Raw genomic sequence first — 19,933 nt, 5'->3', positions numbered from 1 at the left:
AAACTCGAAGCACCTTTCCTTCGTTTACATAGCAGCTCCGACTTTTGAACAATTAAAAATAGTTTATATAAGCAGGCCACCAAAATTGATAATGTACACTCTTGGAATAAATACAAAATATGTGATAAAGAATACCAACAATTACTAAAATCGACCCACCGTCATTTTTGTAACCATGATTTATCATCGACCCTTGGAAATAACACCCGCAGATTCTGGCGCGTTGTAAACCCTAAAAGTAATCCAGACATTATCTTAAACGATAACCACGGCGTTTCAGTCCTCGATTCTGGATGCGCAGAGCTGCAAAATCAGACTTTTTCAAGTGCCTTACAAGAGAAGATTTTTCGTCAGCTCCCATTTTCAATAGTTCATACGCTACAAGTATGCTGGAGATTACTATCAGTGAAGCCGGTATTCTGTGCCTTCTGCAGAAACTGGAAATCTCTACAAAAGCCGACAATATTGACTTTATTATTAAAAACCTTACAGTCATTTCATTAGGCATCAGTCCCTTCTTAAGCGCTCGGCTTTCCCAATCGCTATCTACCGGAACTGTACCTCAAGACTGGCTAACAGCTAACGTTGTCTTTTTCTGTAAAACCGATGACCGCTCTTCCCAATGAATTACAGGCCCATTTCCCAAACTAATACCATATGTAAACTCATGGAGCATGTCTTACAGAGTCAAGTCATAAACTATCTGGAAAAACATGGCGTCATTTCTAAGTGTCAGCGCAGCTTTCGTAAGGGTTATTCCTGCGACACCAAACTTGCCGGTTTTGTTCACGATCATCACAAATTTATAGCTGCCGCATGCCAGGTCGACGCGGTTTTTTAAGTTTCGTTAAAGCTTTAGATCGCGTTTTTCACGACAGATTATAACTAAAACTAGCACAACTTAACCTTAACCCGGACGTTCTGCGATGGATTGAAGCTTTCCTATCCTCCAGGTCTCAATTCACCATCGCTATGAATGTAAATTCTTCCTCTGTTCGGGTACGTTTTCGCGTCCCCCTGGGAAACGTTCTTGGTCCTGTCCTTTTCCTTGTCTATGGGTGCTTCTTCGAACGCCGTCGGTCGCACCTCCGCTGAGCTCTGGCGTTCTTTCCTTCTACAACCGTCACTGCACCCTTCAGCAGCTATACAAGCACGGCCACCGACGCCGGAACACGCAGGGACCCTCCAGTCTAAGTTTCAACCTCCGGTGAGCCCCCGTTTTTGATGAATCTCACTCCAAACATCGAGCACGCCACCACAGCCAGCTAGGCCTAACTGGCGCTTCGGCGAACCCCAGCGCCGTGGCAACGGTAGCGTGCCCCTGTGTTGTTCACCCAGCCGTCACTCAACAACACGCATGCCCTCCGAGACCGATTCCCGCCGGCAAATTGCATACCACTCCCGCCGACGCTACCAGGACCTCGCAAGAATTGTAATCCACCCTGCGGGCGCCTCAATTGCGAAGATCAAACCTACTGAACTCACGCAAGCCCTTGCGGCCGCGGCTTACCTTACCCCGAGCGAAATTACCGACTCAATTCTTCAGCCAAGACCACAGCAGAACTTGATCACCGTCAAAACCTTCCGCCCATCAGCTGAATAGAAGCTCCTAGCCATTCGCTGCTTTCTCCTTGCGTCAACGGAAGTCCCTGTCACAACGTACGAAGCAGCTCCCGAAGATCCTGCCGGGGTGTCATTCACGGCGTCCCAGCTGGAACCTCTCCACTAGAACTACTATCCCATCTCATCTACACTGGGGCTGCCATCATCGAGGCTCGCATGTTGGGCAGCACGGAAACAGCCCTCATCACTTTCGAAGGATCCTTCGTCCCCCGCTACGCTCTGTGCTACCAGGCCGAATACCGAGGCCACTCAGAACGCCAAAAATCTCAATTCTGCCGACGGTGCCATCAGATAGGCTACCACAAGGACGTGTGCACTTTGCCCCCTTCTACAGACCTCTGCCAGACGTGCTCCGGAGACCTTACCAAGCTTCCGCCCGGCCAAGAGCATGACTGCTAGGCCACCTGCCGCAACTACAAATGCTCTCATTCCAGCACCTCGGCAGAGTGCCCTAAGAAATTTAAAGCCGACTCCAAGGTCACCTAACAAGCCTACCGCCGTCGACTCGCTACCCGCAAAGCAGATAACCAATCATCTCCTGCTTCGCAAGCACCGGACAACCACCGTTTCAGATCCCAGTCTCGTCATCGCCATCCAAACACTACGGTCAGAATCCACCATCAACGACAAAATTCAAAGCACAACGAGACCAGGCCTACCGAACGCCAAGACGTATCGCACTCACCAGCAGCACAGGCCCCGCGACATCAAACCATGAATAAGCCACCCTCCCCCTTCTCTCCTCCCCGAGGCCGGAAGACTGCCTCTACACCTATCACTGCCTCAGCTTCATACCGCGAAGCACTTGCCCAAACTGTAGCTACAAATGCAACTAACCAACCCCCTGTACCTATCCCCACCACCATTCAAGATCTCTTCCTCTACATAAGCGCCAAATTTGATGCTCTCGAACGGCTAGTTATCGCATTAGAAGAATCACTAGGTCACTTCTTCCGCAACCGTAACAAACGCACCCGTTCCCGCCCTCGAAATGCAAGCTCCTGCCGTACTGCTCACAAACCATGAACACGCGGAATCCTTTAATAATCTGGCAATTGAACTGTGGCGGCCTCCGCAAGAAACTTAACTCCCTTAAAGCGTGTATCAAAGCTAACGATAACGCCCTAGAAATCATCGTAGTTCAGAAAGCCTATCACGCCCCAGCTGTATCGGGCTACAACACGTATCACACAGGTGACCCTGAAGACCCCCTGTTGGAAATAGTAGCGAGGAGGAAGAGACCGTGCGCTCAAACGTAGCGTGCACTACTACCATTATCATTGTATATTGTGTTCCATCCTGTCCCATTAAAGCGGCGGCTCCCGTTCGTGGTCCCTGCTCGGCCCTTTCCGCGAACGTGGTGCCGAAACCCGGGAAAAGCGGCTTTCACAGACGTGAGACACTCTAACGAGCGCCGGCCCCATCGACCTTCGAGAAGAAGTTTCCGCCGGTGCATTTGTGTCTTCGTCTGGATCCGCGCCAAGGGAACTTAGCAGTGGAAGGTCCGAGCGGGCTATCAACCAACGACAACGTGAGCCGTGGGGCGAGGACTGTTGGACCTGACGCAGAACGAGCTTGATGCACCATTATAGAAACGACATGGAAAGAACGAGCTTCAAGCACATGCATTCACGATGAAGACACCACCTTCATAGGTTGTAACGACGGCGTACTTCGTGGCCATACCAAGGAACGCCTACCTACCAACGATTTTGTGGACGGCATAACGCCGAGGAGAACAATGGAGGAGCTTATAAGCCAATGACTTCAGCTACGTGACGAAGTCTCCACAATTATTAGGCAAGTTGAGCTGCATCTTTCTTATGGACCACCCTCGCTAGTGCAGCTCTCTAGCTGGAACCAGTCTTTCATAGAGAAAGAGCAAGCGCTCAAGGAAACGGACGGACAATTCGAAGACCTCGTTGCCATTGAGAAGATTGCCGAGGAAATCGAAAAGGCCGAAACATGGGCAAACACCATCGTAACGACAAAATGGAAGCTAGAACGAGTTATTAAGGATTTGCGAGCGTCTCTAAAAAGCACGATTCCATGGAGGCCTACCTTCGCTTCCAGATGACGGCTCAAACAGTGAGAGCACGTCTGTCGACGGGCCGACGCCATTACTGACGGTCGTAACTGACGAAGTATGCAACGATAATAGCAACATAAGCTTGATAGACGAACCTGAACAGGACCTGAAGCGAGAATCGGACACCGGTAATTTTACAAATAGCGCTTTCTTGCCTTCAGCACTGCCAGACATTTTGAACCGCCACAACCCCAAAAGTGAATTACCCGAATCCGACCAAGGAAACGGCCGCGCCACCCAAAATAGCCTAACCCGCTCAGTATCTCCTGTCTTCGCGAACAGAAAGGCTTCAACGAATGCTGACGTTACTGATTGTACGCGGCGTGCGAACACTGCTACCCAAGACAAATACCGGACGAAACGAAACCTCAAACACGGAGAAAAAGGGAGAAGCACCGAACACCAAGAAGAAAGGCAGAGGAGGGGCATCTTCTGGATTTTCTGGCAAAAGCGAACCGCTCTCACAACGGCAGTGAACAAGGTGCCCAGACGAAAAACGGGGAAACATTCCAACCAATGATATGCAGGCCTACACCACCTCAAGGCGTCTCAACGACTTCAGGTGTACTCTTCGCGTGAAGAGCTGCCTATGCACTGTTTCCCTGACAGAGCGAGCTATGTGCCCTACCTCACGTGGCTCGCCTCTACACTCCGTCCGTCGTTTGGGCAGACGATACAAGCATCGGTGGCGGAGGAAGTGCGCTCGGCGCTGCCTCGGACTGACATAGGACTGCCCGACTCGGCTTTGTGGTAACCCCTAACATTTATAACGCTGTGCTTGATATTATAGTTTGCCTCCTTTCTTTGAGATAAGGAGGATGTTGGAAATAGTGGCGAGGAGGAAGAAGAGACCGTGCGCTCAAACAGAGCGTGCACTACTATCATTATCATTATATAGTGTGTTCCATCCTGTCCCATTAAAGCGGCTGCTCCCGTTAGTGGTCCCAGCTCGGACCTTTTCGCGGCACCCCCATTTCATTAATCTTGTCACTTTAATAGCGAAACACCTCACGTACACGGCACTTGCCACCTCACATTTTAACACACCCCATTTTACACTCATGGCATTCTTGTGAAACGCAAACTTCACTCATCTGCTACCCTCAGAGTTGTCAACGTATACCAGCACCCGCGGAAACCAACTCCTCCTCTTAAACCACTCTTTACCCGCTCTCGCGATCCCCACCAGGACTCCCTCATCATTGGCGACTTCACCTGTCATCATACCTTGTGGGACTACTCATCCATACTTCCTCAGGGTCGAAAGCTCGTAGACGCATTTTTCCAAGGCCGTTACTCTCTCCTCAACGACACTTCCTATCCTACGCGTATAGGCAACTCTGTCGAGCGAGACACGAACCTAGACCTTGCATTTTACCAAGGCACTCTCACACCCCCACCAGGGCACTCTCACACCACTTACATGAAAACCTCAGGAGCGACCACGCAATCATTTCAATCACTCTCCCCTCTCATAAGTCAGCCCCGAGGTCCCAAGCCCGCATTTCGCTCACTAATTGGACGAGGTTTCGCGAAGAAAACACTCCCACTCCGGACCCCAGAAATCTTGACGCGTGTCTATCCTCCCTTCGTGAAAATTCTAAAAACACACCAAACTCATTGCACCCACACCTGCAGCCCCGTATGTAGACTCACATTTGCTTCACATATGGGACGCTCGCCGATCTCTTATGCGGCGCTGGCGCAGAAATAAATCTAACCGCCGTCTTCGGCGCCGCATAAACCTACTCACTCAGGAGGCCGAAGAATATGCTAATCGATTGGCCAGCACGAACTGGTGGACACTGCGATTCACTAAACTCCCATATGAACACAAAGCGCACTTGGTCCTTAAACTCTCATTCAGCCAACACAACGCATGAATCTGATTCGGAAGCTCTTACTTACCACACAGGAGTCTCCTACCTGCCTTGTCAACTCTATCCGCAGCTTACTGTTCCCTAATAGTGCAGACCACCCTACAAGCAGACTTCGGGAGCAGTCGTTTCCAGCGTCGCCCATGGACACCGCCTTCACTTTTCAGGAACTACAACGAGAACTGGACTCCCTACACCGCAACACAACCCACGGGCCGGATAAAATCACGTACAAAATTCTGAGAAATCTTAGCTCAGACTCTCAACAATCTCTCGTCACTATTTTTAACCACGTCTGGGAGACTGGCACGATCCCTTCATCCTGGAAACATTCTAACATCGTTCTTGTCCCAAACCCGGCAAACCTTCCTCTGAAGACTATCTTAGACCCATTTCTCTTACCTCGTGCGTAGGTAAACTTCTCGAACACATGGTGCTTACCCGCCTCGAATGGCACATGGAACACAACTGCCCTTTCCCCTACACCCAAACCGGCTTCCATCACGACATTTCGACACAGGACACACTGCTCCGTATCTCTCAAGTTCTTTACGAATTCCCAAGCTCCTCCCAACTTCGCGGCCTGCTAGCCCTCGACATTCACAAAGCATTTGACACAGTTTCACACCAGGCCATCTTCGCTAACCTTGCCCGAACAAACTGCGGAAGCTGAATGTATAACTATATCAAGTCCTTTCTTTCAGACCGCACAGCCTCTTTAAGCATCCCGGGATCGTTGGCTCCATCTTTTTATTTAACCTCTGGCATCCCACAGGGCTCAATGCTGTCTCCAACCCTTTTCAATGTGGCACTAGCCCAACTGCCTCCCCTCCTAGACTCTACCACCCACCTCTCCTACTCCATCTATGCCGATGCCATTTCCCTCTGGTCCTCCAATGGTAGCCCAGCCCAACTAAAAGAAACCCTCCAAGAAACATGTGTCGTACTAAACAGCCATGTTCGCACCTTAGGTCTCGCTATCTCCCCTTCCAATACGGCTATCATGATCATAACTAACAAGAAAGGCAACGAGTTATGGCTGTGCAACGCGTTATGGCTGTAGGTTGTATTTATTGTTTCTTCCCTTCGTTACAGCTAATTACTGGTTATAATGCATTTTTATTTTGCCAGTACTTTTGTACATTGTTGCCGTTTTCCCCTCCCCCTTATGTAATACCCTCGCCTAGAGGGTCTTCAGGGGTAATCTGAATGAATGAATGAACGAACACAAAAACTGATTGCCATATTCGGAGTCTGGCCTCCACTGCATGTGCTTCCTCCACTCGGCTTAGTAGAGGACACCCCAGTTTCTCTACATCCGACAATCTGTCTAAGCTATCTCTTCGACTGGAGGTTCGAGTGGAGGTGGGAGTGGGAATGCAAATATTAGAAATTCGGTATTAGCAATGCCTCCAACAAAGCAGGAAGAAAATAAAATACATCATATCACATCAAATACATCCTTTCCTAAACAATATTGTGCTGGTATTGCGGACTAGGTTTATGAAGCAAGTTCTATAAGGAAAGGGTCCAGAGCAAAGGTCGTTGATGGTATGAAGTGACCAATCGCGACGGAAGTCCATGCTACCACTGATTAGCTTAGCCACAGCCAGCGCATATCGAAGTTAGATCAGCTGTTGAATGCTATGCTGACCAAGATGCACAAAATTCCTCGCGCTCCACAGTGGAAGCTTTTGCTTTCATTGCGATCGGATATGCAATGACAACGCTTCTGGCGGACGATGGCGCGTTTCGACAAGCGATCCCCGGTTTGACTTTGGGACTGCTCCGCACGACTGCGGTGACCTGAAGGCAGATGGTGGGACTCTGATGCTATAGCAATGGGGCGCATGCGCCGGGAGCAGTGGGGGAAACGTCAAGTGCGAAAAAGCTCTACCTACCAGCCCGTAGAGTCTACTATGAAACTAGTCACGTGGGCCGCAGCGTCGGCATGCACTTAACTCCTGGCGCGACCGGGCGTCCACAGGACGGGAGGTAGGGCTCCCACTTTCTCGCCTACGCGTCGCAGCGCGAAGAATAGGGAGCATGATTGGCCCCGCAGTTCCCACATTCGTTCCGCTGAGAACGAAGCTCTTCGATTTCGACAGACTCGGGCCAACGACGCCTCACCGTTTGCAAGGCCGTCCCCACCACAGCAATGGAGGGTCTTCATTAGACCTGCCTGGGTGAGAGCCTGTCACCCTCGGCTACTCCAATGCAAACGTTGCGGGGGACTGTATCGTGTTACCACCTCGTGCCCTGGACCGTGTGTTTCGCGCGCTATGGGGGCAATACTGGCCGGTCGACTGCACTGCCAGAGTGCCCACCTGCACGAAACGCGCCCTACCCAGCCTTGATCTGGACCTTCACGCCTCTTTTTGAGTGTCAGCGTCACAGGTCACAGGCAATGTCAGCGCCAGCGTCCCAGTGTCACAGGACATAGAGCGTCGCATGTTGGCCAGCGTCACAGGGCATGGAGTGTGTCAGTATTACACTAGGGATGGGTGGCGCAGGCACCTCTGTGATCAGAATGTATATCAGGCTAGGAGAATCTTGGGATGCCGCCCACCTCGGCTGATTACGGAGCCCCCTAAGGCGTTACTGCCTCATCGGTGTCGACTTCAATGTTCACCATTGGCTCTAGGGAAGCCGCCTTGCTCAGGCCGCCACCTTGCTGAGGCCACCGCCAACGTGGCGCAGTGGGGCACCGTGAAGCTGTCAAACCGACGGTAAGTTAAAGCATCATTTATATACAACATATACAAGGGTAACAAGAGCGTTGCATTCGTCGCGCAAAGCAGGGAGCACGTGTCAACTGGGTTCCGTCATCGAATACTGCCCGCTCATTGCATCATTGCAGCTCTCGCGCTTGTGTCAGGGCTCTTTATATCCCCAGTGATCCGTTCCTGAGGAGAGCAGATTGAATCCCTCAAAAAGAAGTCCCCACTGGCCGCAGTTTGAATTGGCCGAATGAAGGTGTAGGCGTTCCGTCAGCATATGCCCGCGCCAGGAAAAGGGAAGGTGACTCTTTGCCGGCGTTCCCAAGCCTGACATTGCGTGCACACTTGGCTTGGGTCATTCCCGGTGATGCGAGATTCCGCCAAGCCGTTTTGGCGCGCCGTTAAGCCAAGCGAACTTTGCGTCTGGCACTCAGGCACAATACGGCAAAGTACCAGACAGGAAGAGACATCGTAAACACGGCGGTCCGTGCGGGACTGATGATAACCAACACTGACAGCCCCCACTTTGTCTGCCGAGTCTGGCAGACGTGCATTGACCTCGCACTGGTGTCCGAGCGCTGCACCCACAACTGGGAGATGACAAATCACACCTGCGGCTCCGACTACTATCTGGTCATCCTCACGTCACCGTCCTAAAGGTACTTGTTCTCTGAACTGAAGCTGCCACCACCTTTACCCAGGTCTCCCAGGGAAAGCAGGTGCGCGATATCAAGGCACTGAACGTTCGGGACGCTAGGCACAGGGCCCAGAAGCAGGCCGTCCGCCATAAAACCCCTGCACTTGGGCGGCCTTCATACTACTGGACGGAGCAGCCTGACGGCACGCGAGGCATCAGCCCAAGAGATTATGGCAAAGCATCTGCAGCTCCCAGGACGGACGCTGCGACGCTACACGGGCCTAGAAGCTCTTCAGGTCCCTCACATAGCCAGCCTGCGCTCTGCGCCCCGTCTATTTCGAGGCCGCAGAGGCAGGGACAGAGAAGCGACCGCTGGCCGAGCTTCTGGATAACGGTTTTCCCTATGTGTCTACTAAATGCCCGACTTCCGGCGTCAGCTCTATGGCCACTTTCTGCGGGCTGGGCTACATGAGAGAAGCTGATAGCTGCTACCATACAGCATCCCCCTTGCCGAGCCACCATGGACACCAGCTGACGCTCGGGTGGGTGCGGTCTGTAACGCGATCACACTGGGTGAGCTCGAGGAGACCATCTGGCACTACCGCTGTAGGCACTGCACTAATGCTGGGCCAACGGCATCACAAACCATTCTGGTAAACCTCCACACCGACGAGCAGCTGCGCCTACTGGACATCTTCAACCAGGTCTGTAGGACCGGCATCACCTCTCAGGACTGGACGACGTCTATTGCGACAAAAGTGCTAAAGGCAGGCAAACCACCGAGTGGGCCTTCCCTGTATCGCCCTATCTTTTTGACCTTGGCGGTGGGAAACCTCATAGTGACAGTGGCTCTGGCCAGACTGGAATAGCTCGTAAGCTTGCGAGATGGTCTTAACCACAGGCAGACTTATTCCCGGAGGTCCGGCGGCACTTGTTAGACCCTCGTCGTGACCGGCTCGCGCTATTTCTAGTCACCTTCGGCTGTGTGTGTGGTTTCTGTGCAGGCCTCTCCACCGAATACAGTAAAAGCTCCTTAATTCACCATCCGTTAATTCGGAAATTTGGATAATTCGGACGGCTCAATTGGTCCCGGCCAAAGCGCATGTTAGTCTCTGGGACAACACCTTCGTTAATTTGTCAGAATTCGGCCCCGCACCGCTTAATTCGGACAAATGCTGTTCTCCTGACCGATGAATAAATTATTAATGATGTCACGAGCGCCCAGGAAGACCACGATTTTGATGAAAAGTCATGCGAGGAGGTGCAGCCGCGACCTCATCGCACCTCACGAGAAGTCTCGGAGGCGCTTTTCATTTATGGAGGACGTTTGCCTGAGCAGTTCCGACAGTTTGCGTGCTGTTGGCCACTTGGAAGAGTTAAGAAAAATTGTAACCTCAGCCGAAATCTGCGCGATAAAGCAGACGACTATTAGAAAATACTTCAGCAAACAAAGGTATGCTTGTCCAACATGATTTTAATGTTGTTTTTCCTGTTCATTATTATTCGCCATTCGGATAATTCGGACATTTTTCCCGGTCCCGTGAGATCCGAATGAACGAGCTTTTACTGTAAATGGTTTGCAGCACCTGTGACACCGGACGCCACAAGACTGCCTGTCTGGATCAATTTTTATTTGCATTTTATTTTTATTGTATCTGTATTACTGTAACCATGCGAGTGTTTTATCCGTTCTGTGTAAAAGAGAGCACTCACGAAGTCGTCAAAAGGTATAGGCGACATCGGCTCAACCTCTTTTTGCCACAATTACTGACGGGAACATCTTACTGGAATGCGTACGACATGCGAACTGTGAGCCACTCCTGAAAAAAGAAGTGAAATACTTCATGGCATTTAAGTCAGACATTGCACGAAGCTTGAGTGCCAGCAACAGGACTGTGCCACCAAAGAGGGGAAGACCAAGCACGACCTCTCGTGGGAATATCCGAAAATTGCATGCCGGCTTGCTTGTTCCAGAAACTTTCACGTGGTTTGACCGAAAATAACCCTGGCCAATTTGCATCAGTGCTAACTTCCCTCAAAGGTACCGGAACACAGGCTGCGTTACGAAGTCTCGCGTTCATTGCCGCAAAAGAGGTGTTTACGTCTGTCTCAGTACCGCAAAGGATAGCTCCTTTGAATTACCTTTACACGAAGGAGCTTCAAAGCATTGGAGATGCGCTCGTTGTACACTACTGACAAATTAAGTACCTGAAAATCGTTTTTGATTCACAAATTGTTATTGACATGATTCACTGCCCAGAGTCGCTATGTGTACAAACGTACACCTCACGCATACTTTTCTTCGCTCTATAAACCTATTTTTATTCATGTTTGTTGCACTTTGCGTTTGTTTTTAGAAGCCGTAATCGAAGGCATCACTATTTTCGTTCCTATTTATCCTGATTTTCGTCTAAAAGATATAAAGAAGGAAGGAAAGAAGAAAGGTGCCCAGAAGGATGGGCATGTGTCGAGTAAACGGTTTCGGGTGATTGACACGGCATGAGTGGCGGTGAGCATTCGGAATGACAGAGTTGTCAAGAGATAAGTGAGAGAATAAATGGCACAGACGTATACGGGAATGTTCTGTCTTTGGCCGGATAACTTTAGATTTAGGTTCGACCCTGCTGGTGTGGTATGAGTATTCATTTAAAATAAAGCGGGCGGCACGAGTTTTGACTGTTGAAATACATGATAGGTTAGATTAATGAGGGTGCCAAACTGCGCATGCGTACTCCCGTTTGGTTGGAATGAGTGTAGTAAAAGTCTGTATTTTAGCCGCTACCGGGCTTGTCTAAGGGTACGGCGTAAGCAGCCGAGGACGCTGTTGCCTTATCTTGTTATATGTGTAAGGGAGGCACCATGACATGTCTTCACAAGGTAATGCCCAAGTGCTTGTATGAGGAAAAAGACCATATAACTGACTCATTGAGGAAGTAGTTAAGTAAGGAGTATGTCTGCCTGCGATGAAAAGGGATGAGCGATGTTGTAATAACAGTTATGGTCATTAGCCATTTCTCGCACCGTTATGTAACAAGAGTGAAATCTGACTAAAGGATATGTACATCATGATCGCTGTTAATAGGACGATAAATAACGCAACCATCAGCAAAAAGCGTTGCGTTATGGGCAATGATAACTGTCAGGTCATTAATAAAACTTAGAAAAAGAGTTCTAAGAACAGTGCCCTGTTGCACTCTAGAAGCCATGGGTGACATAGGCTAGGTAAAAGAATTAGTTTACAAGAACTCATTACGGGTATTAAAGAAGGGTTTCATCCATTTAAGAACAAGGTGCCAAGGTATATGCATGAAAGTTTTCGGAATGGCCGTTTCGAGGAACTTTGTCGAAACATTTTTTGAAATAAAAAACAGGACATCTACAGGTACATTAACATCATACGAACTGATTTTGTTAAAAAGAGTGCTAACTTGTTGTCGTAAGAATAGATCATTGAACGGAGGAGGTGTCTCACCATGGTTGCTACAATACATGGTTTATTTTGGTGGCATGCTGCGTGTACACAAGCGCGATCTCGGGTTATGTGTTCATTCCGATGGACGTGATGTTCTATATGCGAAGGCGGCACACTGTGAGGCGCAGAAAATACGTGGCTCGTAAAAAGATGTTTCGGGAGGCGGTGGGTGTAAGGCGATGAACGCGCGCCAGGAAATACCGATGGATAAGGTGAGGACCAAACGTCCGGAAATTCTTTCCAGAGCTGTGGTCAAGTAGTGACGTGAGTGCCAGCAAATAAAACAAAAAGCTCAACTGCAGCCTAACAGGGTATAGAAAGAGTGCGGAAACAACTATGGCGTTAATTGGCACGGCCGCAAATTTCAAAAGTTAAAGTTGATCAGCAGGAGGTACACTTCCGCCTTCAAATTTCTAAGTAGTACAATACATTCATTAATATTCTTTTCGATTTCACACCAAACGGAGGTTTAAATTTAAAGAGCAGAGCCAAGCAACGCCAAGGCGATCATTCGTCCTCTTCTGTGTCAGGTGAGTCGAAAAAACGGTCCTTTTTTTTGACCATCCTTGATTTCCTGCTTTAGCGTTGAGACTAGTTATGGCAAATATAACTGAGCAAATGTGTTTCTTCATCTAGCTTTCGTTGAAGCGCATATATGGGAAATGCGTTACAAACAGCTGCCAGTTAGGTGCCCATTTCAAGCTTCCCCCACAACAGGAAAGTTCCCCCTGCCGTTAAGAGGCTTCGCGGATTGTTTCTGTATTTGGAACACGGTCAAAATCAAGCCCCACAAAGTAGCGCCCGACTTCTATGCCCTGACCTTCTTTGATACGATGCTGTTTTCACAACTAACATATTTGTAAAAATGGCAATATTACCTTAACAGGGCGCTTTTAACGGGAAGCTTTAGTGTTCTCCCTGATCCATCTGTAAAGCGAAAACAACTCCCTGCTCCAAAGCCCACTTTTTCTGAAGATGATGAATAATGATAGTGGGTGAAGTGAAAAAAAAGCCTGGGGTAGCTGGAATCCAAGCGGTGTTCCCACATTGCGAAGCGGGCGTATTTCCTATAGCTCCATTTCGACACAGTCCAAGACGTTTGCAAAACTCACACGACAACGGAATAATGCGTCACCGCAAAGCTTCGCCTTCAACTATCGTCGTCGCTGGACAGAGTGGTTCATTACTTCTCGCATGGCAATCAACCACTACAAATCTTGTCAGATTTATGCTGCATGCTTCTGAGGGTGTGTGGAGCAGAGGACAAGTCAATGCAGTCTACGTCAGTTTGAGCAAAAAGTTTCAAGCCGTCTCACAGATAACCGACCTACAAATCAGTCTCAACCACATATACACCGATGCCTTTTATCCTTGTTATGTTTATATTTATCAGATAGATCATGCATCTTGCATGCAAACCGGCAGTCCCCTCTGCTACGACGTACGGGTGGTGCCCCTCAGGGCTGCATCCTAGGGTAACTTCCTTCCTTAATCTTTTGAAATGGTGTTTCTCAGTTTTTAAGACTGCCATTTCCTCCTAAATGCTGCATGACGACAGATGCTTAAGACTGTTTTAAACACTGCCAGCTGTACAGTTCTCTAACAAGCAATCATGCCTGTTTCGTATTAACGTCCTAAAAATACATCTAAACCTAAGGTAATAGATACCCAACAAAAATTGAGAGCACATTATTTTTGTATAGAATCACCGGAAAACACTACTACGTGGTATGGAGGTTAAGAATCTTGGTGTTAATTTCGCTAGTAAGTTCAGCTTCTAACCGCATATCACGAAGATTATTGGCCCAGCCATTTGATTTCTGGCTGTTGTGTGCCACCTCTCGAAAGGGGTCAAGCAGACGAGCTGTCTTCTCAAGCTGAACACCACTATTTCTTGCCCGAAGCTCGAGTATGGCTGTGTAAAACGGAAAAGAACACGCAAAAGAATGTGTATGCTAATAGGAGGTGTACGAAAGGGTAATGTGAATATTTAAAATTGCTTTAGTACTCATAATACGTATACCCATGAATATATTTTGTGCATATGCCAACTTGCGTGGCCTCCAGGCAAAAAAAAAATAGGGGTTGTTTTTCTGTTCAGAATTGTTCGCGTGGCCGCATGTTGTTGTGAATTGCGGCAACATCTTTCTCTACAGTTGACGCGACAGTGGACCTCAAGGAACGATGTTTTTTTTTATTTACCAATATGCGTGGGAGTTGCTCTTCACGTTTCGACTACATAGTACAGTCTATCAGTACTCTGGTATTACATATATTTTTTTGGTTTCCCAACTTTGTTATGTAAACAAACCTATTAGCTTGTCATGTGTGTGACCTATTTTGTATATTTATGTTCATGCACTTTTACTTGAGTATAAAATTTTAACAAAACAATTCCATCTTTTTTGAGTGCACTTTATTCAACGTCTGCTCTTATCTAAATGTATTTTCATTACGTAATCCGTTTATCACATATCAGCAACCTTGTACCGCTCCAGGTTCGCACGAATATACGTTGCTTTAATCAATACCTATAAAGAGAAGCGCCCGACTGACTGACTGACTGACTGACTGACTGACTGACTGACTGACTGACTGGTTCATTAACGCCCAGCCGACACTGCTACACGTGGAGACAAAGTATTGGACGTGGATTCTTATCATGACATAAGGGCTCACCAAGGCGGGATTTTCCCAAATTCAGCTCCTAAGAAAGAAAAACGGGAAAATTGTGTTTTTGTACATTCCTGATTATCTCACTCACCCGTTCACTAATGAAAGTTCTTTTTGCAGATATGCTCACACAAAATGATTACCTAAACAGTGGTTTCACGGTTTCGCCCTAACCAACACTATTGTGGCGATACTGCATTTAGGAACAAAATGGGTGTTTCTGAAGTTCTTTAATCAAAGCTTCACTGGTTGATTTATCCAAACAATATTTCTAATAAATGTTGCTCATACGAATACACCAAACTAAGTTCGCCCTACCACGGTGGTAGAAGGGCGTAAAAAAGTTTTAATGAAACGTCTTTTAAAAAAAAAATGCCCAATTATTGATGTACACGCCTAGCCAAACTGCCGGTTCAAACGGCTACAGACTTTCTGAGCGCGTTGTGATTATGGTGTAGAAGCGTCAAAAGTGCTACTACAATTTTGCAGATGCTGATTTTGCTATCGCACTCCAGTTCAGATATTGAACTCCTCTTATTTTTATAGATAATTTGTGCAGGTATCTAAATATTGTTCTAGAGTTTTGAGTGTTTGTTCACCTACTACTTTCTGTCATGCGTTTGGGCATCAAAAGTATGTAAATAAATAAATAACGAAATAATGAATAAATGAATAGATTTTTTCATAATACCCAACCGACAGGAACCATCGGAGTTTTGGAAAAACCCTGTGTTTTTACAGGTTACTCAGTAACTATGCAGCCTGTTGATATATACACTTTGTTCTTGTTGCTTGCAAATGCTGCCCATACAGATGTACAAAAACGAGTTCAGGGGTTTGCCATAACACAGGTATAAATAAGCCAGAAAATGTTGAACTTTTACCCCTCTGAATGTGGAATTCACCTAAATTCTCCCGCGTTCACGTAGCGCTTGCCATCTCTTTAGACTTTCTTCAAAAAGGGGTCATATGTAGGAGCGCATGTTATGTATCATAATGCTGTCACTAATGAGTATTGTTCAGACGTGTTCAGATAACACTTCCAATGAATAAGTAGTCATTTAGGCAAACAATCTTGTTACAATTTGTTTCGGGTGAGCTCAAATAAAACACGAGTTCAAACCCTTTCTCATTAACACATGTCTGCGTTAGGAGGCCATGTATTTACTGCAGGCGGAACTTCCTAATTGTATACAACTTCACGATGAACTACCTAATTATGACAAGAAAAAATTGAACAAGTGGTATTGCCATTAGTGTCACTCGTATAGTGGTCCACCCGGTTATCGCCGGGTGCTCCCAAAAAGTTTATGTATATTTTTGTAACAGTATCGGCCTTCCGCGAACACTGGTGTGTTGTCTCATGCCTTACTACTAGGCATTGCAACTGTGCATGTGTATGGGGATAATTAGAGGTAAGGCAGTGTGTAATTTTTACCCTGTTAGCAACCCTAACCCACAATTACATATTTGAGGTTTCTGCAAAGTTCGTTTTTGTTTTTGTTTCGTGCGCCAGAAGAAAGGCACTACAGGTCTTTCTGAGCACAATATTGAAACAATTCATGTTGTGATTCAATATTCATATTATTTCTATTACTTCAGAAAAATGTGACTATTTCAGACATGGTGCAAATATCTTTGTACATATTCCCTGCACAATATTGAACCTAATCTGACATGCAATACCGCACAGCCAGCTGTTGCCTCCGTCCGGCCTAGAAACGTGGTTTATATAGGTAACGTCCTCATAACGATTCTTGTAAATTCTTATACAGATAATTCCGCTTCAGCCCGTGGAGACTAGTTGGGCAGCAAGGCTACTTTTCTGCTGCTCCAGGGTCATCAGTGACCGGCCTCTGCAATGTTGATTACGAAGTCGACAGATTAACTTATATTGTTCTTTCCGGCACCAAGAAATACACCGAAAAATATTTTCCCAGCGCTTCACATTCCCAGTGTCATTTGCTTCAGACTTCGCGGATAATCTGAAGCCTTAAAATTCCGCACACATACACATTGAGTACTCTGGAGCGAAGCAGTTTCCTGAGAAATTCCGGCGCATACGTTCATTATGCAAAATATTACACAAGTGCGAGCAGGCTTAGTAGCTGACATCAACTGACGCTTAGACCACGAGCCAATCATGCACCTTCTTTAAGTACGTTCATTAGAGTTTTAGTACATCTGAACAATCTACTTGTCTACTGGACACTAGACCTGAGCATGTTGTGTAGACGGCTGATTGCCTCGCTTGTCAGCTTCCTTCTGTTTATGAGCTTACCGGTGGTAGTGATGACCGCTATGGCCGTTATCGCCTAGCAGGAAACCACAGCTTGTGGCAAACTGTGCGAGAACTTAGTGTTGACAAGCATCAATGGGCTAAAGGCCGGAATTTCACGGGGGGGGAGATTGATTTGCTGCTGCTATTATAAATTACGGGCTAAATGATATAGACTTCAGGTTAAACTAGGTACCTAGTATATGTATCCGGTCTGGAACTTTCTGTCGCTATTTAAAACTTGTGTTGTGTTCGAATATTACAAGGAAGATGGAAGAACTGGCGTCGTTATGTATGGGCCAGCCTATCTCCTTTGTTCCACCTCTAAAATACTTTAGTTAGCTCTACGTAAGATCTCGCCTTTCTGCCTAAACACATTCTATTTCCTAATCGGCATCGTTTTCTTTGCGCTTGTTCAACGTCAGCAAACCTTTCATGCTCCATAAAGCAGGCTGTCCCAGAACTAGTCCATGAAATTCATCATGATGCTGTCTACTCTGCCGAGAGAAAAAAATTGACCTCGGCAACCAATTGTTATTGTTTTCCAAGCTCGTTCTTTCATTTGCCGCCACCTCTATTGTAGTTAATTTAGAGTTTTCTATCGACAGTATTTTTCTCGTTTATGTGTGCATCTTCTTTAAAAAAACACTGATCCAGCCGATGAGATTCTAAAACGGAAACTCGCCAAAATGTTTCTGAAACTGCTAAAAAATACATCATACAGTAGCAATTTGTGCCGTGGTATGTAATAACAATTCTTGCATTTTCACAAATTGACTAAATTTACAGAGTACTTCGTGAACAAAAAGTACACAGTAAACATTCGTTTATTCTATACTCGTGGGAACGCGAAACGTTTTCTATGTATCAGATTGTCGCAATATCGATTGTCGAATACCCACAATAATGTACCTTTGAATTTTAAAGAAGTTTGTAATCTTGGTCTCTAAAATTCGGCTGCAATGACTCTAATAGGTGATATAATAAAAGTTAAAAAAAAACGACGATACACGCCGATACCCGCGAAAAGTACGAACACGCCAAAACTAGGCTTGCTCAAGATTAAGATATCTGCTACACAACTCCACAAAAGGGACAAAGGCAACGAAGCACACAGGCATCACCCGCTGTAGCCATAGAATTTTTCAATATCACCTAAAGAGAAAACTCTCGCAGCAATCGCATGCCACCATGGGAATTGTGGGCACCGTGAGAATCGGATTTCCAGCGAGTGGCTAGTGCAAAGTGCTATGAATTATATTTGCAGGGACCACTCACACAGGTCGAATTAAACGATTTGCGGAATTAAAGGGCGTCAAATTAACCAGCATTCACGGTAAGTACTTCCTAATAATTTCTTAAGTGCTCTCTATAGCTACATTCTCGCGGCTACGCAAGCGTTGGCTTGAATGACGCATCCCTCTTCTTACATAAAGTGATCTACCCCGAGGTGACTGCTTCCGAGGTAACAATGTTTTTCCGCGCGCAGAGAGGCGAACACTCTCGAAATTGCCCAAATAACTCAAGTTGTCTTTGCTCAACCAAAAGAGAGCGTGCCTTGTACTGCAGCCAAACCAAAAAGGGCGAAGCGATTGGGGTGGGGAATAAAGCAACTTCAAGACCAGGATGAGTCGAATTACAGACCAATGCCTCAGACATCACGAATTCAAGCCTTAAGCCCGGATGGCAATAAAGAATGTGCAGGGATCCCCGCCGCCACTTACGTTATGTCTCGATGTTTGGTGCTGCACACCACGCACTCTACATAACCTTTGGGACTTCTTGCCCCACGCGTTCGTGGCAGCCACTCTCAGAGTGATTTTCAGAATGGCTGTATCAGCTATCGTGGAGTCGCATGCGCGCGGCGCCGACGGGCGACATTTGTTGACTCAACCGATAACGATAAAAAGTACCTCCGCTTCTCTAACTCACTTTCGCCCTCGTGATATTGAAGGATTGAGCACTCATTTTTGCGCATCTCTCCTCGGCGCTTCCTACTGGGGTAGTGCTGGTACGGCATGGCGATACAGAAGTACCTAAGTTCGCAGAGATGATATTGCATTCACAGCTACGGGGTTTAGAGGAACACCTGTTAAATATATGACAGAGCAGTATACAGAGGTTTTGAGCTGTAGCGTCGTAGCTTCACGTCTCTTGTTTGAGAACGCTACTACGAGCGTCCTTAATTTTTCAATGAAAGTTTTTTATAATAGAGTCTAGCTCATCTACCCTAGGCCTTAACGCCATCTAGTCTGCAAACCTGTAACGACATCAGCCTGCGCATGTAAAAAATTCACCCCTACAAACACTCCAGTCAACTTGTCCCAACCTCACCAAACGCGCCATCAAACAAGAAGTTTTTGATTGCGTGTTTACGATATTTAAAACGTACAAAAACACAGTCTGTGAGAGGCTAGCTTCAGATACAAACTCGACTCAAATCTTAATCTTAACTCAAATAACTCCATTGTATCCCGAAGGAAGGCGAAATAAGATGGGAAAGTGCTTGAAGGGTGACGTTGAGTTAATACAAAAAAGAATGACTTGGCAGCAGCGGCAGAAAG

The 19,933-nt window shown here is 47.0% G+C and overlaps 1 protein-coding gene across 1 annotated transcript in view; it reads right to left on the bottom strand.

Annotated features, from left to right (window-relative positions):
* LOC144147061 (uncharacterized) overlaps positions 1 to 19,190 on the bottom strand; it is a 429,195-nt gene extending 410,005 nt beyond the window's left edge. The window contains exon 1 of the mRNA XM_077679096.1: positions 19,094 to 19,190. The gene's annotated coding sequence lies outside the window, so the exon portion shown is untranslated. The remainder of the gene's footprint in view (positions 1 to 19,093) is intronic.
* Positions 19,191 to 19,933: the final 743 nt, after the last annotated feature.

Source organism: Haemaphysalis longicornis, unplaced genomic scaffold (assembly GCF_048455015.1).
Source record: "Haemaphysalis longicornis isolate Haplotype H1 unplaced genomic scaffold, Haemaphysalis longicornis Haplotype H1 scaffold_7, whole genome shotgun sequence".
NCBI classification, from domain to species: domain Eukaryota; kingdom Metazoa; phylum Arthropoda; class Arachnida; order Ixodida; family Ixodidae; genus Haemaphysalis; species Haemaphysalis longicornis.
Note: the sequence above shows the minus strand (reverse complement) of the source record. Positions and strands in the feature narration are given on the sequence as shown.